The sequence below is a fragment of the Bubalus bubalis genome, chromosome 12 (genome assembly GCF_019923935.1).
Source record: "Bubalus bubalis isolate 160015118507 breed Murrah chromosome 12, NDDB_SH_1, whole genome shotgun sequence".
In the NCBI taxonomy this organism is placed as follows: domain Eukaryota; kingdom Metazoa; phylum Chordata; class Mammalia; order Artiodactyla; family Bovidae; genus Bubalus; species Bubalus bubalis.
This window is the reverse complement of record NC_059168.1, coordinates 78,899,282-78,922,830: the sequence shown is the minus strand read 5'-3', so window position 1 is coordinate 78,922,830 and position 23,549 is coordinate 78,899,282. Positions and strand designations below refer to the sequence as shown.

The 23,549-nt window shown below is 43.7% G+C and overlaps 1 long non-coding RNA gene across 2 annotated transcripts; it reads left to right on the top strand.

Moving 5' to 3' along the window:
• The first annotated feature begins 8,813 nt into the window (after positions 1-8,813).
• LOC123328608 lies at positions 8,814-16,043 on the top strand. 2 transcript variants are annotated; one of them, XR_006543536.2, is made up of 3 exons: positions 8,814-9,887; positions 13,732-14,128; positions 14,974-16,043. It is a non-coding gene; the product is annotated as an uncharacterized LOC123328608 (long non-coding RNA). The 2 variants fall into 2 exon arrangements; XR_006543537.2 differs by lacking the exon at positions 8,814-9,887 and adding an exon at positions 13,157-13,218.
• Positions 16,044-23,549: the final 7,506 nt, after the last annotated feature.

Below are 23,549 nucleotides of genomic sequence, written 5' to 3'. Positions count from 1 at the left end.
CCAATTCTAGAACCACTGAGTTAAATGAATATTTATTTAGTACTTACATGTGTGAGCCTCTTGGTAAGGCAGTGGAAGATTCAAAAGAACAAAAGGTAGGAGGCTGTGCTTTCAGGAAGCATGGAATGTAGAGCAAGATATACACACCTGCTGCTGCTGCTGCCAAGTGGCTTCAGTCGTGTCCGACTCTGTGCGACCCCATAGACGGCAGCCCACCAGGCTCCCCCATCCCTGGGATTCTCCAGGCAAGAACAGTGGAGTGGGTTGCCATTTCCTTCTCCAATGCATGAAAGTGAAAAGTGAGAGTGAAGTCACTCAGTCGTGTCCGACTCTTCGCGACCCCATGGACTGCAGCCTACCAGGCTTCTCCATCCATGGGATTTTCCAGGCAAGAGTACTGGAGTGGGGTGCCATTGCCTTCTCCGATACACACCTACCTAAACTAAATTCAAACTCCATAGAGTTATATCCATTTGTTCCTACTAAGAATTAACTCTTCCTTGGCTTTGGCAAAAACAAATTGTATGTGGCAAAGGTAAATTGTGTGTAGTCCAAATGTAGCTTTGGGGACACCTACCTAGACCCAAAGCTATATTTGGACTACACACAATTTACCTTTGCCACATACAATTTGTTTTTGCCAAAGCCAAGGAAGAGTTAATTCTTAGTAGGAACAAATGGATATAACTCTATGGAGTTTGACTTTAGTTTTGGAGGACTTTTAACAGACAAGGGAGAAAGAATGCTTGGGGCAGAGAAAATTAATAAATGAACAACAGCGGGGGGGGGGGGGGGCAAAAAAGTTCTAGCATTTTGGAGGGATCCGTAAATACTGTATAGTCATTGTATATAGGAGATGAGGTTGGCAAGGTCATCAAGGCCAGACTTTAAAGGATTTTTGAATGCCCTGGTAACAATTTAGATCTTCTTCTCAATGAAAAGTAACACTATGACATGTGTTTATAAAGACATCATTTGGAAGATAACTACTATTTCTACTAATGAAAGTGTTATAAACTATGCTCAGCCAATTAGATAAACACTTCTTGATCACTTAATCTACTTTGTTCTAAGCTGCTGTCCTAGACACTATGAAGAATTTAAAAATACCCAAAGCAACAATTTATAATAGATTGTTGACCTTTTTACTACTCTTTAATAATTCTATTATACAAAATAGGATTCTGTGAGTTTAGTGACCAATTTCTGTTGTTGCTGTTGATAATCACTGTATTTTTTTTTTTTAGGCAATTTATGTATGGTAAAAGAAGCTTAGTGGAGCCACTCAGAACATCAGCTCAGAAGCTGGTTATATAAATTATACACTAACACTCTGGACTTGGAGGGAAAGCTTGTGCCCCTGAAGACCATTCTGAAAAAAGGCTGCATTCCAGGGCAAGTGCCCTACTCAGAAAGACTTCTGCTTTTCAGGCATCTTCCACTGATGCTATTAATAAATGGGATGCATGTCACCATGGGTGAGCATTTTGTATGCAGGCATAGTTGTTTGGTTTTCTTTTGTCCGGGAAAGAAGGCTCATTCACTCCTCCTGTGCCACTAATATAAGCAATAACTCCACTCCCCTCCACAATGCACTGAATATGCTAATTGTTGACATCTCTTATGCTGGTGAAGGGGAGTCCTGGTACTGACATGGTGAGATCTGAAGGTACCATGCAGGCAAGCATCAGCACCGCAAAATGCTTGCAGAGTGACCTTGGGTAGGTTATTTTCCCTCTCAAAGGCTAAATTTCTTCATCTGTAAAGTACAAAAAGTAATAGTACCTGAGATACAGGAATTTGGGGAGATTACATGAATTATCATGCTAAAAATATGAGCTATAATTACTAAAATAGCACTAGGGGCCATGTGATGGAAGCCAGGGAAGATGAGCCAAATGAGATAGGATGGTAGCTCTCTTTGGCAAACCAGCAGCATATGGCATCAGCACTTGCCTTCCGCAACCTTCTCCATGTAGGAGACCTCCTACCTACAGGCTCCAAACTGCTGAGTCCAGAGCCGAAGGGTATGGAGTGAGGGTCCCTTTCCCAGCAGCAAGTTTTGTCTGGACTTGGTCTTACCAGAGAACCAGGGAATCCATGCAGCCCCTGAGCTGGAGGAAAGGGCCACAGCCCACGAATACATGGGGCCTCTAGAAGCTGGAAAAGGCAAGGAAACAGATTCTTCCCTGGAGCCTCTAGAAGAACCCAGCCCTGCTGATGCCTTGACATTAGCCCAGGGAAACTGATTTCAGACTTCAGGCTTCCAGAACCATAAGAGAATACATTTGTACTGTTCTAAGCAACCAAGTATGCTGTAATTAAGTCTGGCGGGCCACAGTCCATGTGGTCATGAAGAATCGGACACAACTTAGCGACTGAACAATAACAACAAAAATGCAGTAATTTTCTATAGCAGTTATGGGCAACTAACAAAATAAAATCAGAAAAAGAAATCAGAACTGGTGCTTCAATGCCCAGTTGGGAAACTTTGTCTGTTTTCTGTTTCCCTGGGCTATCTGTCGTCTTCTGGCCTTACTGAAAGGATGTAAAAGAGATGGGTGGGTTCCTGCTTCAGCAAGAACAGTCACCTCTAATCAGGACAGTCATAGTTTAAAGCTTCCTCTTCCAGAGACTCCTGCTGCCATATCATTCACACATGCCACTGTCATCCTTCCCCAGGGGGAGCCCCTTGAAATATGGACATCAGACCAGATGCTGCTGCTGCTGCTGCTGCTGCTGCTAAATCACTTCAGTAGTGTCCGACTCTGTACGACCCCATAGACGGCAGCCCACCAGGGTCTGCAGTCCCTGGGATTCTCCAGGCAAGAACACTGAAGTGGGTTGCCATTTCCTTTTCCAATGCATGAAAGCGAAAAGTGAAAGTGAAGTCACTCAGTCGTATCTGACTCTTCACAACCCCATGGACTGCAGCCTACCAGGCTCCTCCATCCATGGGATTTTCCAGGCAAGAGTACTGGAGTGGGTTGCCATTGCCTTCTCCGCAGACCAGATGGGATCCATATTAATTACACCCATTCAGATCCTGCAATGGGCTGCTGGCTGTGTCTGGGCAGCCCTACAGCCAGGAGACTTGACTTATCCTCTTCCTCCTAACCCTCTGATACACCTGGGGGCCAAGACCAGGGCTGTTGAAAGTGCAGACCATCAGCTTCCTGGGCTTCACACATGTAATAGTAAGAAGGTAACATGGTGCCCAAAGATGCTGAACATACCATCTCAGCATGCTTTAGTGACCCTTATACACAATCATTGCATATTTGGAATGGCTTTGGGGAAGCCAACAATGTGACCCAAAATCCAGGCAGGCACATTTCTGGTAATTGAGCTAATTTCTAAGATGAGAACTAAGTAACTTAAAGAAATGAAACACTTTAGGCTGAAACATCCTCACTTGAAAGAACCAAAACAAGTAGTTTATGATTATAAGGAGAATCCTGTTGCTGACATGGTGAAATCTGAAACATTGGGCGAGATAGATTCTGGGGTTTTAGACTGAGTTTCAGAGGGATCAGAGATAAATGCAGGTATCTGGCCTACCATGTTCAACCAGAAGTTTCCTCCTTGACTTTCTGCAAACCTCTGCAAGGACAGAAGTTTGCTCAGTTTCAGTGAGAGAATGCAAAAAATAATACAACTCTTAAGGCATATATTGCCAAACTATCAAGATACCAACAAGTCATGGAGGGCACAGAAGAGCATCTTACCCTTTCTGACCGATGCCTGTACTGCCCACTGTGAGCTTCCTTCAGTTCTCCCAGGCCTCCCTTTGCTCAGTCTCTCCAGAGCCCACAAAGGGCCCATCTGTCTGCTCATCCTCAGTAGAAGTCACCACATGTCATTGGATTTGGTTCACAAGTGGACTTCCTCCCCTGGGGCATTCCCATGACAATGAAAGTACCTCAGTCCATCCACGAAGGCCTGCAGGAAGTTACAGCAACCAGGACAACTGCTTCTTCTTGACTCCAACCTTTTGATGAAATTCCTGCCAACTTCTGGAGTCAAAGCCATGAGAAAATGTAAGTAGCTCCTTCACCTCCTTACAAAGCTGAAAAGACCACACCCCTAAACTTAACTCTGTACTTGTTTTTCTGGCATGAGAGCTTCTTTGCCATCTGTTTCAAATTGTTCTTTCTTATCCTGTCTTCCCAAGCCAGGCTCACAAGAGATTTTTGCTCTAGCCAGGAGCATTTGCTGAGTTCTCCTACCCCCCACAATACCCTAGTCACCTCTTTACCTACAAACCCCATCTTTAGCTTCAGGCTATATCTCAAAATATACCTACTCTATGACCCTCTCATCCTAGAAATTTCCCCCTTCCTGCCCACCTGGTGTGTCTTCTGTTCTGCACGAGTGGTCCTGCAGATGTGATATTCCTCTTCTGAGGGCAGAAACTGGGTCCTCGCCCTTCTTTACAATTCCAAAGCTCTGAACAACAGGGACTGTTTTCTATCGACCACGCACATGAGTCACCATAGTGAAACATAGAAATGATCCCACATAGGTAATGGAGTGAACATTCTCAGCCATTTTAGATGTAGAAAATCAACAACAAGTAGGTAAACAAGTTTGCTAAAAGTCAAGTAGGTACTTATCTTCATTCCTTCTTCCAATATCATTAAGAGAAAGGGCCACAAAAAATATGAACCCCAAGTGACAGGGAGAGGATTACCGCAGATGAGAGATGCTCAACAAAATTTAGAAAACAAGCAGATAAGCAAGTGGTTCTTCAGTGGCTCAACAATAAAGAATCTGCCTGCAAGGCAGGAGACTCAAGAGCTGTGGGTTCGATCCCAGGATGGGGAACATCCCCCGGAGGAGGGCATGGCAACCCACTCCAGTATTCTTGCCTGGAGCATCCCATGGACAGAGGAGCCTGGCAGGCTACAGTCCACAGGGTCGCAAAGAATTGGACATGAATGAAATGAATTAGCACAGCACAACACAGCACACAACTAAGATCTACCTGCCAGTAAAGGGACTGGGGGACCAAAGAGATACAGTTAATTCACTCAGCACAACTTTGGATTTCCCAGGTGCTGCTAGTGGTAGAGTACTCACCTGCCAATACGGGACACTTAAAAGATGAGGGTTTGATTCCTGGATTGGGAAGATCCCATGGAGGAAGGCTTGGCAACCTACTCCAGTATTCTTGTCCAGAGAATTTCATGGACAGAGGAGCCTGGCAGGCTATATATAGCCCATGGGGTTGCAAAGAGTCAGACACGACTGAAGTGACCTTAGCATAGCACACAGCACAACTCTGGAAAGGCACAGATCTTAGCAGCGGTCAGGTATTCATCTATAAAGACAAGAGTGTGGGCTGAGCCTGAAAACAGGAGGCTTGACCGGGCTTTGGTAAGAAGTAGACTCCAGAACCTTCCCGTAGCACAAGCAATCAAACAGCTGTCTTTCCTCCATCTAGGCACAAAGACGAGGTTTGGCCTCTGGAGAGACTGTGGACTTGAGGACTCCAGGGCCAGTTGAAGGCAGGGGTGAGGTACAGAAAGAAACAGAGGGATGTAAGTGAGCTGCTGGGGGAGAAGTGATGAAACCCACCCTCTCTCCCTGCTCAGCAGCAGCTGGAACACCAGGAACCAAACACCAGGAACCACCCCAGATGCAGGGGTGGCAGGGTGGAGAATTTTTCTCTGGAGAAACTAATCAGCCCCCAGGGAACAGAGGCTTACTTATCTTGGGAACCCACCGAAAAGCCAGGTCTTTGCCCAATAATCCCTTTCCCCACCCCCATCACAGCTACCAAACCTGTATACACGGTTTCAAATCAGCTTTTGAGGATTTTGACCGCCCACCTGCACCAAAACATTTGCACTGAGTTTCTAATCTCAGCCTAACAAACAAACAAACAAACAAAAGGGGGAAAAGTAACTCAGAGGGAGCAGAAGAACGGAAGAATCAGGAAATAAATTCTTTAAAGAATGAATGCTGTCAGATATAAGGAAAGATATTGCTGCTGCTGCTAAGTCACTTCAGTTGTGTCCGACTCTGTGCAACCCCACAGATGGCAGCCCACCAGGCTCCCCCGCCCCTGGGATTCTCCAGGCAAGAACACTGGAGTGGGTTGCCATTTCCTTCTCCAATGCGTGAAAGTGAAAAGCGAAAGGGAAGTCGCTCAGTCGTGTCTGACTCTTAGCGACCCCATGGACTGCAGCCTACCAGGCTCCTCCGTCCATGGGATTTTCCAGGCAAGAGTACTGGAGTGGGGTGCCATCGCCTTCTCCGAAGGAAAGATATTAAGAGATAGCAAATCTATGTAGAAAAAAAAAAAAAAGTGCTAATAAAGAACAGTGGACAAGAAAAACCCTTAAACACTAAAAATATTATAGTACTTAAAGTTAGCATTTAAAAATTCAATAAACAATTAAATTGAAGGCCCTCTTCTGGAAAGTATAACAAAAAAGTTGGATGGAAAAGGAAAATAATAAGTCAGAAAATTAAAAGACAAATTCATGAAAACTGGCATTCAGCTGGTGAAATGACCTGAAGAAAATGATCGGGGAAAGAAACTGTAAAAAAAAAAAAAAAATATATATATATATATATATATGAAAGAAAATATTATATATATATCCTGTAATACATATAGTGTATATATATATCTAAAATAAAATATTACATATATCTTATATATATATATGTAAGAAAATATTTTTGAGTCAAGGGACATGGCTTTCTAGATCAAAATAGAATATTGCATGTCCATCAAGCCTTATCATCATGAAATTTGGGATAAAAAAAAGCAAGCTCCTTAAAGTTTCCAGAGAGAAAAATCATCGTAGAATTCTTTTCATGAAAAGAATTAGGAATATAAAGAATTGCTTCAAACTCTTAAAAGTAGCACTGGGAGCCACTTGACAATAGAGAAATGCCTTAAAATTCTAACAAAAAACTATATCCAAGCTAGAAATCTATATTCATACTATAATCAAATATGATAGTAGAATAAAGATATTTTCACACACGCTAGGCCTTACAAATATTTTCTTCCTTGTGTTTTCTCTTAGGAAAAAAATGATGGAAAATATGTCCTCCCATTATGAAGGTCTGAACTCAGAAAGAAGACGTGAGATCCAGGAAACCAGGGATCTAACTTAGGAGACAGATGAAGGAAATTCCCAGGACGATGATCAAGACAAATCCTAGGATGCATCAGCCAGAGAGCATCAACAATCTTGACTGGCAGAGAAGGATGGGACAGATGGCTCTGGGAAGAATAACTCTAAGGCAAAACAAAACTTGAGAGATTGCCTGAAGTTTCTGTTCATATTGAGAAATGCTTTATAGCTCTGTTAAGCAAAGCTAGGGAAGAATTAGTTACACAGACAACAATAGGAAACAAAAAGAAGGAATTCTAACGACAAAAAGTTGTAGAGACAGAGTAATGGTATAGTTGCCTGGCTCATCTTTGAATAGTATTTACAGAATTATACAGTGCCTTACACTGAATATAGATTTGAGTAAAAATGGTGCCATAACCATAAAAAGGGGGGGACAGGGAAATGAGATGGGAATGTGTTTAGGGTTAGGGGCAGAAGGATGGGGTAGAGAGAATGAAATCATCTTGCATAGAATAAAGTCGATAGATAATGTCTAAAATTGGAAAGTAGAGAAAAAGTGTAAACATGATATTTAGAAATACAAGAGTAAATGCCAGAGGAAACAACAGTAAGGATTAAACTTGGCTACTTCTGGAGAATAAAAATCAGGGATGAAAGAGGGCAGAACATGAAACTGCTATTTTGTGTTGGAAGATTTAGGAAGCTATTTGACTTTTGCTTTCAGAGTAGTGTAAAACGATGCTCACAGGCCCAGACTGTTTGGATTTCAGTGCTGACACTTGCTGTGTAAACTTGAGCAAGAGCCTTAAAGTCTCTGTGCTTTGATGTCTTTTTTCAAACAGGAATAATAATAATTTTCTTTCATGTTATTATAAGGCTTGAGTTAGTTCATAATGCACTTAGAAAAGTAGTACTTAGTATTTTCAACCCTTGGCTCATTGTTATTACAAAATTGTATACATATCTTATTTTTTAATTAAAATAGGAAAAAGGCAAGGAGTATGCAATGATGCCGTAAGCTCTACTTCTGAAGACTTTGTCCTTTCTTCATAGATAGTAAGGGTCAGCATTTTACTCTCAGCTTTGCCCTAAATGTACCAATTTCTGTCCCCTCCCTCTCCCCCCTTCAGAAGATGTCAGTGAACAGGGGAACTCCTGAGAGGGCTTAGAGCTTCAGCCCTCCTTCCCACACGCTGGAGGGAGTTTCTGGGAAGGGGTCCACACCAGCATTTAAGCCCTTCCTTGGAAGGAGACCCTGCACGATATCAGTCCAGAAGGCACCCAGCCTGACTCCAGGCGTGTACTTCTCAAGGCAACAAGTCGTAAATCATTCTAGATCACTGTGGTTACTGTGAAAAGTTGTGCTATTCTGCCAGGGTCCCAGACAGAGCTCTTTTGTGATTCAAAAGTGAATGGAAGAAGCCTGTAGTCACATTCTAGGAATTGAAACTTCACTAGAAGGCAAAAGACTCTCTCTTACCCTCCCCTCTGCTGTCCCTGTGCTTCTGCCGACTGGCACCCTGCGATCCACACTGGAAAAGCTAGAAGACTTGCTGCTTTATCCCCCGGGACTTCTCCACCCTATCCCCTATAGCCCGGCCTCACTTCGGCGCACACCTGAGAGGGGAAACCATGGCGACCTGTGGCCTTGCTGTGACAGCTGCCAGTGCCCCACGGCAGGGCACACCTGCAAGCCGCCGCGGGCTGAAGTGCTTTCATTACAGAATGTGGTGAATGAGTTTGCTCACCGTTCCGACATCCGCTCACTCTGAGACCCGTACCATCAGTTCTCCCAGCCTTGCCTTGTAAAATCTAAGAGTCAGATGGACTGGAAGGATCACCACCCTCCTTTTCACCTAGGTGAGCAAGACCTAAGGAAGTGAAGGGACCTTAACAAAGTAACACACTGAGTTAAAAGAGGAGCTCAAACCCCAGTCTACTGAACCGCCGATGGCGCTCTTTCCAGGGTGCCTCGTCATTGCCAGCTCTCTAAACCATCACCTCCCAATCTCAAACGTGAACCCCCAGAATACCTTCCAGAAAGCTACAGAAAAACATCATTCTTTCACGATAAGGCCGTTCCCTTCCAAGGCTTTAGCATCAGATTTTCATCTTATCCAAGAAACTCCCAACAAAAATAACAAATGGAAGATGAAAACCTCCAGAACATTTCAAACAACCCTTTACCTGTGTATACTGTCAAATCGGCATATCTGACAGCAAGCTGTCAGACAAAGACTCACCCTGATGTACGTACATAGACCAGCGGTAACGGAGCCTTGCGGGAAGGGAGCGGCTTCTGAACTAGTCCTTGAGATGAGCCAACTGCTCTCTTCCCTCCCCCCTCCCCTGCCCACACCCACCCAAAGGCCAGTCTCTCCCAAGCTGTTTAGCAACTCTGTGGAAGACAGCTTAAGGTCCAGGAGCGGATTGGGAACAGCTAACACTCTGGCAATCGTTTTCCTTTTCCCTGAGCCCAGACTTCAGTGGGCGTGCAATGTGGCATTTTGCTTCTGATTTCAACCATTTCCCCAGCAATTGAGCACGAGAAAAATAAGAGCTTGTGCCAGCTCAGGAGCAGCCAGCCCCCAGGTTCCCTGCCTCCTTGGCGTGGACTTGGTGACCCAGGCCGTTCCTATGGACCTAAGAAACGGGCCACAAATTGCCTGCAGGACAACACAGGAAGGTTCATCGCACAATTCCCTTTAAGCCAAAGAAGCAGATGGGCCTCCAATCCTGTTGAGAGCAGCCTGGAAGATCTATGAGGATGGTCAAGCCATCTTACTTGTAAGCTGTTTATGGCAGTGGCCAGAAATTAATGTAATTTACTCTGGTATCCATGTCACTACTGTGTGTGCTAATAAGTTCTTCAGTCGTGTCCAACTCTGCAAGGTGGGGTGTCTAGAACACAAGCTAAGAAAACACTGGGGCACATTTTATTCATCCTCTGGTTCCCCCTGGTTTTCTGGGCTAGCCTCCCTCACCTGTCCTCTGCTTGATTGACAAGTGACATAAAACACGTCTCTGAGCCTTTCAAGCCCTTACACAGAATTATCCAGGGCTCCTGGGAATCAGCATAAAGCCCCCTTTGGACTGTCAGATGGCCCCTCTGGCTTCTTCCTGCCCCTTCCCCACCCCATCCTCTGTTTCAGCTGTGCAAAGCCAGACGCATCCCAGGTTCTCTCACCTCCGAATTTTCGATCATGCACCTCCCTGTTCTCAGAAAACTTCTTCACCCTCTCAAATAGCCTATCTCAGCTGGAATGTCACATCCATCAGAAATTTCTCTGAGATTCCTCCAAACACTGAGTATCTTTTTAATATATCTTTATTTATTTATATGGTTGCACCAGGGCTTAGTTGCAGCATGGGAACTCTTAGTTTTGGCTTGCAAATTCTTAGTTGGGGCATGTGGGATCTAGCTCCCCAATTAGGGATCAAACCCAGGCCCCCTGCACTGGGAGTGCAGAATCTTAGCCACTGGACCACCAGGCAAGTCCCAATACTGAACATTGAATGTCCCTCCATGTAAGATCTACTGACTTTTTAAAAAGACCTCTATCAACATATCTTTTTTTTTTTTTTTAAACTGGTCTCTCAGGCTAGTTAGTGAGCACTTTATCAGAAACAGTAACTTTCTGAGTCCCTCCAGCCTGCACCTTATGAATAGAATGCATTCAGTGATACAACTTACTCAATTCTTAAGGGTAGGAAATACACTATGTTCTTTTTTTTCCATCCTCCAGGTAATTGATGCTCAAAAGTGTTTGGGGAGTGAAAGAATAAATAAAAAAGCTGTATTTCCCTAACTTACAGGACAACTTACTTACAGATGGGTCCTCAGGCATAGGCCCATCTGAATGACAATGATGTCAACCTGGGGTTTGATCCTTAACTATTTCATCCTCCCTATATCCCTTCCCTCCTGGCCGGAGGCCCTGATGCCTCTGGTTCCATTTCCTCCTTCAGGCTTGAAACACTGCCCTGTAGGCTTCCTCCGCTCTGGGTGAGTGGGTCTAGCCTCATCTTGCCTGCTCCAGGTGCTTGACAACCTCTCCCCTGGACTTACAGATAGGAACCATGGGAAGCATTCGTTGAGGTTTTCAGCTGTACGGCTGCACCTGTAACCCACTGACAGCCAGTGTAGGCCTCGGGAGGCCCTGCTTGTTTTTCACACAGTTCTGTAAAGCATGCATCCTCATCACTGTCTGATCAAGGCAACTCTAGCAGTGAGGCATAGAAAACAAGGTCTGATGGTGGGGGTTAAAAAGGAACTGTTGCTTCACTATCTTAATCCAGTTCTGCCTCCTCTGGCCTAGAACATTCACCCTGCAGGGGACAGGATAGGCTGACACAAGATATAGTAAGATACGAGCTTATTGATCTGAGCCAGAGGTTTCCCTGGAATGATCAATAATCACCTTCCAGAAAGCAATGGGCTTTAGCTAGCATGTGACATGGCCTCCAGATTCTGGATCAGCCACTTCCGAGGAAAGTCTGCCACCCCACCCCCAGGGGGCCACCAGCATACCCAGTAGACACAAGTTTGTGAATTGCTACAACATACAAAGGCAGGCCCGGTTTGAATTACCAGTCTCCGACTCCTCGGTGGAGCTCTGGTCACACTCGGTACGCAAACCATCTGCAGCCTCACTCTGGCACTTTGTTATTTACTTGCAGTCCCATGTGGAGTCAGAGCCCATAACTCAGCCACGTCCGCCCCTCTTCTGAGTGGACAGCATCATACCTCATCTCAGCAGTTGCTCCCTTGCCATCCATCAGCCATTTCAATTTGGGAATCACTGGCCAAAGAGGATGTTTTTCTTTGGGGATAATCATTATAAATTAATGTTTTAAATTTGGGATCTAGTCCGCCATCTTGCTGAGTGTTTTGCTTTTTTTTTTTTTTTTTTCTTAATCTCACATCTCAAATGTACAAGGGGCCCACTAATTCCTCCCTGGTTTCTCCTTCCTCCTGTTATAAAGAATTTTAGTAACCACCAGACCATACACTCCAACCCCTTTTATTTCTCTGGGAAGTCATTGCCAAACAAACCAGCCAACACTGGAAAACTGCCAACAGCTCAGAGTCCTCAGAGAAAGACCACTGCTCGTCAGCTAAGAGTGAGCATGGAACTGAATCTTTTTGCTTCCGTTTATTAAGAGGACCAGGCATGAAGAAATTTAGCCATAAAACATGGACTGAGTGGCATTGGGCTGTCACAATGAAAGGATACTTTAGATGCACAAAGATCAAAAGAGAGGGGACTTCTCTATGAGGCTTGACTGGGAAAGAAGAGAGGGCCAAAGGGCATTACTGGTTGGTAGGTAGGGGCTTACTGTTACAACAACCTTTTTTATTGTGGAATAATTTTTTTCAATTTTTTTTCTCTTTTGGATGGGCTGCCTGGCTTATGGGAACTTAGTTCCCTAACCAGGGATCAAGCCCTTGCCCTTGGCAGTGAAAGCATGGAGTCCCAAGCACTTGATCACCTGAGAATCCCCAGCAATTTTAGATTTCCAGAGAAGCTGAAAAAACAGTCCAGTTCCCCACATTACTAACATCTTCCATTGCCACGGTGGAGTCCTCAAAACTCAGAAGTACACAGTATTACTATTAACTAACTTCCAGAATTTATTTGGACTTCATCAGCTTTTCCATCAAAGTCCCTTTTTAATCCAAGATTCAGTCCAGGGTATCACAATGCACTTAGTTGCCATATCTGCCCAATATCTTCTGGGCAGTTTTTGTTTTTGTTATGACCTTTATATTGTTGAGGAGCAAACCAGGTAGCCTGGAGAATGTCTTGGAGTTTTTCTCGTGGTTAGACCGGATTGGGGGAAGCAATAGCACAGACATGGTCTTCTCATCATTTTACACTGGGGGTACGTGAGCTCCATCTGACACCACTAATGATATTAACTTTGATCACCTGGTTAATGTAGTGTCTCCACTGTAAGGTTTCTGTTTTTCCTTTGTGTTAGTCACTCAGTCATGTCATACTCTTTGTGAGTCTATGGACTGTAGCCCACCAGGCTCCTCTGTCCATAGGATTCTCCAGGCAAGAATACTGGAGTGGGTTGCCATGCCTTCCTCCAGGGGATCTTCCAAACCCAGGTAGGGAACCCAGATCTCCTGCATTGCAGGCAGATTCTTCACTGTCTGAGCCACCAGGGAAGCTTTTCCCTTACCTCACCCTATTCTTTGGAAGTGACTCACTAAGTCCAGCCCACACTGGAGTGTGAGGGTGAGGATGTAAGGTGGAAATTAAGCCCCAACTCTTGTTTTCCTTTTACAGTGAGAAAGATCTTCCCCATTCAGCCTCTAAGCCTCCTTATTGTTGCCTTTATCTTAAAGCTTATCTTCAAGTTTCTAGCACATGATAGAGCACCTAATCCTATGAGGTCTTGTTCTGTTCCCTTGTTACTTCACACGTGTTCAAGACTTTAGGCAAAACAGCTGAATGTCTAGTCTGGGAAACATACTATATATCTCCCTTTTCTCAACTCATTCAGTCACTGTGTCCCATCATTTTTACCTACTAGACATCTCTTAAATGCGATCATGGATGATCACGGACAAAACTTTGTCAGATCAACTGACTCCTAACTTCCTTATCTTTTCCTCCAGGTAGAAACCCATCTTCGTCCCTGATTCCTGGTATAAACACAAGGGCAGCTAAAGAAACAAAACGTTCTCTGTGCCACTGCCAGATTCCAGTGTGTTAAACAGGAATACAGAGCGAAGACATGGTGCGGCACAGGGACCTGCCTCCTTCAACCACTGTTCAACCTTGAGGCCCAGGAGCCTTGGCTTTGGCTTGGAAGCTTAGAGCTCAGCCTGAAGAAATGGCCCATAAAAAGCCCCATTCCTGGCATTTATCCAGATATTCCCCAGGAGATGTGTTCAAACAAGAATCTTCTCTCTACTCACCCACCTCCCATGACTCTGCTTGTAGGATGAGTCCGGTCTCAGGAAAGGACAAGCCAGAGATCTGGGCTCCAGGATCTGTTCTGCCACTAATGGAGTGAGCCATATGGACTTTTGTATCTCGAGTCTGTGTTGGTAAAATGAAGGGTTTGGGCTGGTCAGAATGGATTCCGTTCAACCCCAGATGCTTCATGAAGCAGCTACTACTCAATCTCGTGTCTGGGGTTTCTCTGTTACAGTCACAGAACACTGTGGCTGGCTCTGGGAATGTTGCATGCGAGCCCTATCTCAGAAGAGTCACATGGAAAAGGAATTAGGACGGCACAGGTCAAATTCCAGCTTGTTGAGTCGTGTGAGATAAATGTGGGGAAGCCCAGTGGAGAGCAGGGGCCCCAAGCCTCTCTAGAGACAGCACACACTTTCTCCCCAGGGGGTTGCAGGCTCAGCAGACCTCAGTTGCCTCCAGCTCCATCCCATCAAGTGGGTTTTGCTTGCTGTTGAGCTCACATGACAGATGGCTCTCTGGGCCTCCAGAGTGTTTTCCAGCCATCACCGGCTTGTCAACTGCAAACAAAAGCCATGCATTGCCCTCACGTCCCTCTCCGACATCCTTTCTGGCTTCATAACATCCCTACCACAAGGTGCTCCCTGACCACCTGAGGGCTCCCGACTCCCTGCCTATCTCCAGGAACCATTACTTCTCTGAAACCAAAACAATCAGGGCACATACCTTGACTTAGAATATTTTCTCATTCTTGACTGTAAAGACAGTTCAGGAAATATATTTTTGGTGCAAATAGTTTTACATGACTTCAGTAGTTTATAGCATCTACATCCTAAACAGGAAGATCTGAACAAAACAAATTGTGACCTTCTTACAAAGTTTGGATGTGGGACTGCCCTAAACATCTCTCTCTCTCTTCTCTCCTTTTACTGTTACAGGTCTCAACTGCAAGGAACCAATGCACTATGAATGTGAAAGGTGAAGACAGGAGTGAGGAAGACACCTAGGCAAACTTAGCTGCAGGCAGACAAGACCCTCTCACAGTGGGATTAAAGGAGCATGCGATGGTGCCTGGCCTCTGGGTTGTATCTGCTGATACTTACAATCAGGTCAGCCGAAATTCATAACTTTGACTCAAATTTTTATCCATCATTAAAGGAAATCCCCAAGAGTGTCTAGACAGAATTTATTGTTGTTTTCGGTCACTGACACCTTTTGGAGAAGGGTCTGATGTCAGGAGAGAGCTCATTGGAAGATGGCAAATTCACATGCATCTGAGATGAGAGAGTGGGTAAGGACCCTTGCTGGCTGGCTGCTGCATGTTCTTTAAGAAATGGCCAGCTGCTCCCTAGCAGAGTCTTGGAATATAAGAGCCCCTGGCTTTACATGATCCCAAAGAGAGAACAAGAGACACCAAGGGAACATGGCCAGTGTCGGGGTGGCAGTATCCTTGTCCACCATGGTGGGAGTAACTGGGCACCAACCCCATTATTCAGAAGAGCCCAACCTGGGAATCCAGGGACTTGGGTTCTAGACTTGGAATTTTCCATGTTAAGATTAGAAGGTAGATGGCATCATCTCTAACACCTTGCCCAGCTTGAGGAGCCGATGGTTACTTTAGATTAGGCAAATATTTCTCCTGAGTGATGGAAAACATGTAAGAGACATGGTAGCATGAGTGTCTGGGCTGTGAGAAAAATGGGGAGAAAAAAGGAACTGAAGTCATGCAGGGTGGGTGAGACTATCCACAGGCAATCCACACAATTTCTTGAAATGATTTCAAGAAAAATCTGTTGCCTCCATGCCTTATCCTTCTGATATAGTAGTTCACATTCTACTCCATCTTAGACCCTCTGAATGGCTTTAACAGTAGAATAATTTAAAATTTAGCATTTTATTTGATTCCCCATCTCCCTTTAAAAAAAAAAAAAAGAAACTATGAACTTAGCAAGAATTCTCATCCCTATTTCCCAGGAAAAAATGTCCTGGAACTCAGGGACTTACACAAGATCCACACTCAGAAAACTTCAAGGGGTCAGCTGGAATCAGAACGCTGGTCTCCATCAGTCTTTGGAGCTTAAGGCTTTCTTGAAGGTCTATTCAAGCAAAGCCTGCTAAATACTTCTTTTACCTCTCATTATCAACTAACCAAACTTCTTCAAAGGAGCATATCAAAATAAAGCTTAAAGTCAGGTCACCTGCTCATGTCATTGGCAGGACAGCAATTTTCCAACTAGGCTTCTCATAGCCAGGGAGGTCCCACCAGGCCTCTCCCTCTCCCAAGAGTCTTTGAGCTGAGCCAGGTGGAGACTCTTAGCTCTACGACTACTTCAATCTGAGCAGCTCCACTTTTATCTGCTTTATTTATTGGCCTCTCTTTAGGTATTAAAAAGTGTTTGGGAACCACTGTAGGGCAAGTTCTAGTCTGTAGTGTTATTTCCAGCCTGAACCCAAGTTCCAGTTTCTTTACAGGACACGCAAATAAATCTCTGCTTCAGCTTCCCAACAGAAGAGCGGGGACAGAAAGCAGCCCATTGGTCTTCAAGGCATACTGTCATCCATCACACCAGGACATCTCCAGGTGGTCTTAAATCCAGAGAAACATGAGCGCAGTCATTTCAGGTCCTAAGACCCCTCTGATGAGAGAAGCCTCATTACCACGCGTGCACAGTAGCTAGTATTTCACGTGAACTAACTGGCCTGTTTTCATTCCTTTTAAATACCCAAAGGCATCCTACCTACACGAGGAGCTGAAGGCCTACAAACCATGGTCGTAAAAACCTTTCACTTACTACGCAAGTGCTAAAGAGCACCTGAAACCACTTTGCTTCTATTTGTTTTGCCCCCTAATACGCACACTGGTATATTAGTGTTTCTTTTGAATCCCCCTGGGTTTGGATATTATACACCCAAGTTTTAGTTCAAATTGAGTTTTCACAGCTGGATTATAAACCAATGGAAATGTTGACCCAGCACCAACTGTATCATTCCAAACAGGTGTTGCTTTAATTAGCCTTATCGTAAAACAAAAATTAAAAATTAAAGGAAAACATTTTAATGGGCCCAAAGAGTTTCTTAAGGTCTTAAAGGGAACAGGCAAATTGGTGGAGACTTTCAAGCCTTATCTCCTTTGCTCAGAGGCTGTATTAAAAATGCAGCCACACTTTGGAAACTGCAATCATAGCCTAAAGTCTTAAGAGAAGAAAGAAAGCTTCCCTGGCATGTTTGGAGGTGTAGAACATTCCTAAGTGATGGGAGAGAGGACTCCAAGATCCATTCACCTAGGACTTAGATGTCTACATCCCAGGCAGGAAGAAGAGAAAAGGCCGTTTGTGGGATGTTACTCCTGACCTTAAAGGGAATTGTCATTATTTTCCTCACAAAGACAAAGTAGTTTTGTGTGATTTCGATTCAATGCAGAAAATTACTCTGTACTTATAGAAGTGTGAAAAGAAGGTTGCAAAAATCTTCCTGTAAAGGAATATACAGGGTTATTGTCTCACATGCATGAAACCATTTGTTGTCGTTTTTCAGTTGTTAAGTCATGTCCGACTCTTTTCAACCCCTTGGACTGTAGCATACCAGGCTTCCCTGTCCTGCACTATCTCCCAGACTTTGCTCAAATTCATTTCCACTGAGTCAGAGATGACATCCAACCATCTTATCCTCTCTCACCCCCTTCTCCTCCTTCCCCCAGCTGTTCCTCAAGATCAGGGTCTTTTCCAATGAGTCAGCTCTTCGCATCAGGTGGCCAAAATATTGGACCTTCAGCTTCAGCATCAGTCCTCATTGTCTCACACACATGAAACCATTTAGAGAACAACTTAAAATTGTAGGGCTTCCCTAGTAGCTCAGCTGGTAAAGAATCCACCTGCTAGGCAGGAGGCCCTGGTTCAATTCCTGGGTCAGGAAGATCCACTGGAGAAGGGATAGGCTACCCACTCCAGTACTCTTGGGCTTCCCTGGTGGTTCAGCTGGTAAAGAATCCACCTGCAATGTGGGAGATCCTGGCTCAATCCCTGCATTGGGAAGATCCCCTGGAGAAGGGAAAGGCTACCCACTCTAGTACTCTGGCCTGGAGAATTCCATGGACTGTATAGGCCATAGGGTCGCAAAGAGTCAGACATGACTGAGCAAATTTCACTTTCTTTCACTTTTTTTCTTTTAGCTTAAAAGTGTTGACATTTCTGCAAGACAGCAGAACTTCATTTGGCCTCAGGAAGTTTAGGATAACCTCCTAGAGAAAGCAGATTGAGAGGCTGGCTTCAAACATTGAATATGGAGAGAGAAGCCAATGGAGCATCTCAAGTTGGGGGAAACTCCATTAGCAAAAAGATAGAGCAGTTGTTCTCCAGTTTGAATGTACACCCATGACCTGCAGAGCTGGTTAAAACTGATTCTTGGGCCACTGGGGATGCTAATTCAATGGGTCTGGGATGAGGTTCCAAGGGTTTTCTCTAACAGGTCTACCTGCTATTGGTCCACAGACCACCGTTTGAGAGCCACTGATGTAGAGGAAGGACTATGTGTGGCTATCAGGGATCCAGAGTAGGTGCTGACTGAGCTATAGTAGAAGATTTGTATCAGAGTGGAGAATGCAGTTCCTTAAAAAGGTGTCTGGTTTTTGATGATGTGAATGATATCTCTTTCTAAACTAGAAAAAAATCACTTATTCTCAATTGAACCTTCTTTCTAGCCACCTTCTGAGTCTTGTTCACATTCTTCCTCAAAGGCAAGAGGAAAAGAAATCTCCAGTGAGTATCATGCATGATACTGTGTTAACTCATTCAGTCCTCATAAAAAAGTAAATACAATAAAATTATTAAAATAACACTGGTGATGATGGCCACAATGTACTCTGCATTAACTTGAATGCCTCTGAAGGCACTCCCTCCACCTGCCCCCCTGACCCCCACTACCGGGATAGGCAGCATCCTTAATCCAACAAAGAGAGGCCCTACTGATCTTAAAACCTCCATCTTCTCACACAAAGTCTTGTCTCCCCTACCTTCCCAGGAAAATCCCATCTTCTCTAGCCTTTTCCATTACTTGGCTTAAGGGTTAAGGTCTTTTGAGGTACAAGTTTACCTAAATGACAGAAACTTATCATAAGACCTTGTGGAGAAGAAATAAAATATGGAAACCACACAATGGGATAGCATTACTGACTCGATGGACATGAATTTGAGCAAACTCGGGGAGACAGTGGAGGACGGAGGAACCTGGTTGCTGCAATCCATGGGGTCACAAACAGTCAGACACTACTTAGAGACTGAACAGTAACATTTAAAGTATATCTCCCTTAAGCAGTTGGACTTTTGATAAAATCTACTCTGATACACCTTTTAGTTAGACTATATAGGCCATTTACACTTAACATAATTGCTATATATCTGGGCTTATATTTGCCATATTAATGTTTATTTTTTATTTGGCCCATTCATTATATTCTTTTTTCTCCTTCTTTGCCTTAATCAAGTATTTGTTATTATCCTATCTCCCACTTCCATTGGGCTTCCCAGGTGGTGCTAGTGGTAAAGAATCCACCTGCCAATGCAGGAGATACAGGAGATGTGGGTTCAATCCCTGGGTTGGAAAGAGTCCCCTGGAGTACGAAATGGCAGACCACTCCAGAATGCCTGCCTGAAAAATTCCATGGACAGAGGAACCTGGCAGGCTACAGTCCATGGGGTGGCAAAGAGTCAGACACGACTGAATGTCTGCAAATGCACAGCAAAAATGCCCCACAACAGATAATCATTTGACTCAAAATATCAATTGTGCAGAGATTTAGAAAACTCCTGTATTAGATTTTTTTTTTTACCATATTTGTGTCTTCTATATTCTTTTCTTTAATGCTTACCTTTTTTGTTTCCATGCTTCACTCTATTCTTTTTACTAACCAATTATCAAGCTTACTGAGCTTCTCTTCGGCTCTGTTTAGTCTGCTGCTAAATTCATCTATTCACTTTTTAATATCAGACATTAGAATTTTCAGTTCTAGGATTTCCATTCGATTATTTAATATGGATTCACATTCTACTATAAAATTCTCTATGTTGCCATCTACTGTTTTGAACATATTGATCACAATTATTTCAAAACTGTATCTAATAATTCTAATATCTGCACTACCTGTTCTCTTGTCTATTTACTGATTGACACTGTTTATCTATATGCCTGATCATTTTTAATTGAATGTCAGTTATTATGTATTAAAATGTTCATGCTTTGGATGCTATCATCTTCTTACAGAGAGGATTCAACCTCTCTTTTGGAAGACAGAAGGAGACAGATGGCCTCAGTCTAATCAGAGATTGAATTGATTTGAGACTGGATTGCATCATTGAAGGGCTTGGTCCACCTCTGGTTGGCTTCTGCGTGTAGAATATCACCCTCCAGTAGTCCCAACTGAGAGCCTGGAGTGTCTGCAATGGTTCCCTCCTCTCTTCCAAGTTCTAAACTCTTTTTTTTTTTTTTTTTTTTTTAATTTCTTGGCATCATAATCTGCTCTGCTTTTCAGTTGCTTTCTCTTTAGCCTCGCAGTCTCTTGCTCCACACAACTTGTCAAATGCCTGGGGGAAAAGCTGGTACCAAATGCCAGGCTCACTTCTCTGCACTTTCCCTCCTTTCTTGGCCCTCAAACTTAGCTGACTTGAAGGCCCAGATTTCCAGTTTTTTGCTCTCTAAGCCCTTAATGTTTCCTAACACTCTACCACCTTCCTGCCCATGACAGAGGTTCTCTGACTCACTTCTCAATCTCTTACGCCACACCCCAGATTGTCAAGTGCCCTGAGTAGGAAATGAGTGTACTCATCTCATTGAATCTCCTTTCTCTCCAGGATCTGTGCCCTCAAGTCCTTGTTGTGTCATAGCTCCCTCATGCCTTTGGAGACATTTTTTAAATCAAGCTTCTAGTTGTTCTTGCAGGAGGTTATGTCCATCACAAATTACAACATCATAATAAGAATCAGGAGTGTTTACCTAGAAATTAGGTTAGACATAAGGAAAACACTTATGTATTTTTATCTCTAAGTATTATTGGATACTCTACTGGGTCATCAAAAGCAAGAGTAGTCTCCTGTCCCCTTTAAAACCCAGAAGAAATTTCCAAGGAACTTCAATAATTAGAGTCCTGCATAATAGGGAGGGGATACAGGAGGAGAGGCAATTATACAAAATGATTTTTCATGATTTCCCATGACTCCATCAATCTCTAATTCCTGCCAATATTCAAGCACTCTAACTTGAACAAAGCCAAATATTTTTTTCCCATGGTCCTCACTTTGGTTTACACATAACTCAGAGATGGAAGTTTGCAATTTAAAGCAATGGAACTAAAATATAAAAGCTAGATGTTTACATGATGTTTCCAGTTTGATTATGGTCAGGAAATGTACTACATTTGTACTTTTTCTTTTAAAGCCCATTATGAGTGAAGCTCTTCTCACTGAATCTAGAAAATGAATTTTTAGCAATAGGAAAAAGACTTGAAAAAGATTTCATATTGTCTAGAAATTTCAAGCTGTGATTTTCCAGCCACATTACACTCAAGTCAGCTCAGGCTTTCGCCAATCTGTTATAAGAAGAAAAACGGAACCCTATGTATGATTATGTGCAGTCATTGAAAGAGCCTTAAGCTTACTTCCTGTCTAATGCTGAGTGTGCATATTATGTAGAGGTGAACGTTGCAGGTGTGAAATCTCAGTTTAACGGCCTGAGAGATTATGAACACAACTCTGCAGGCCCCGTGTAAGCCAGGCAGGGATGGCCATTTCCTAGAGATGGATTCATCAAGTACAGGAAGCCTTCCCAGCAGGAGGCCCACGCACAGCATCCTGCAGCCCCTGACTGCTGTTGAGGGTACAAAATGGGATGGGGGACTACACAGCAGACACCTCTGTCATGGGTTCCAGCCTCCACCATCCACCTATCTGGGGCATCTCTTTTAGATGAGCCCTGAGCTTGTGGATCTTTATGAGGATCCTTTGCAGGAAAGCATGAGGTGGTCCCAAGAACACTAAACTGTGGGATCAGATGACTGCTGTCACTTCAGTCGTGTCCGATTCTCTGTGATCTCATGGACTGTAGCCCACCAGGCTCTTCTATCCATGGAATTCTCCAAGCAAGAATACTGGAGTGGGTAGCCATTCCCTTCTCCAGGGGATCATATCTCCTGTGTCTCCTGCATTGGCAAGAGGGTTCTTTACCCCTAGTGCCACCTGGGAAGCCCCTGGGATCAGACGCTTCTAGCTAATTATTTGTCCTTGAGTCAGTCCTTCAAAGTCAGTTTGTGTCTGAATGCTCTCTATAAGAAATGAGGGAATATGAGTAATGCTCCCAACAGTCTCATCCAGTTAAAACAGACCGTGGTGTGAGGACGCCCTTTAGAGAGTAAAAGATGCAAGGCAGCAGGAAAGGTGTCTGATGACTTGTATAGAGGGTCTGCACTGTGATGAGGAACTTCCCAATAGGCCTGAGTTCTTGGCTTTTTCTCAGTCTTCTGACAGTCCACATTTTGCTATGACGATACGGATAGATTCATGTATGTCCTCTGCATTTGCTTTCCCTCATTTTACCACACAATCCTCAACAAAATGCCAGAATCTTTCCATGGCTGAAAATATATAATCTATTATCTATGTAGCATCAAAATATATGTTAAAATTCTTATAATGGCCATTTAAAACTGATCTTTATATAATTCACAGAAAGCTGGGCTACCTAGTGTTCCAGCTCAGCATACAACTGAATTGAGAAGAAATCTAAAACTGGCATTCAAGAGAAATTGAAAACACAATCCAAAATATTTTATTTCTTGAAGTCTGAGAAAAGGGCAAGGGGGCGGAGATGGCAATGCACAATGTACAGGGGGAAAAAAAAATCTTCAAAATTTGATTTAAACCATTTTCTTTCCAAAATATTACTCATCACAGCATGGCAGTCTTCACAAAATCTCTTTTCTCACCATCTCAAAACTGCCCCCAAAGGTTTCAATGGCGCTCACCTTTTCTAATGCGGTCTTCCCCCTATCTCTGCATCTACATCTCTGCTTCTTCTCTGGCTTTTCTTTTATTCTTTTTTGTTGTTGTTTGTTTCTTTTTAAATTGGGGATAGGGTTTATTTATTTATTTATATTTGGCTGCACTGAGTCTTAGTTGTGGCATGTGGGATCTAGTTCCCTGACCAGAGGTCGAACCCCAGCCTCCTGCATTGGAGTCTTAGCCACCGGATCACCAGGAAGTCCCCTCTGGCTTTTCTATATGGAAAGTCAAGTTAGCTTTTCAGCTCATTTCGGTCCTTTTTTCACCAGTCATCTCAATCAGCACCGTGAACCCCGGGGCCCGAGGGACACTAGAGGACTCCCCCTTAGATGTCTGTACTTATGGGCCACAGGTGGGAAGGGGGGTTGAGGGAAGAAAAGAGGTGCAAACACTTCTATTTTAAAATTCTTGAAAGATGTATGTCATATCTGTACTACAAACGCTCAGTGTAAAAAAAAATGTACATTTTC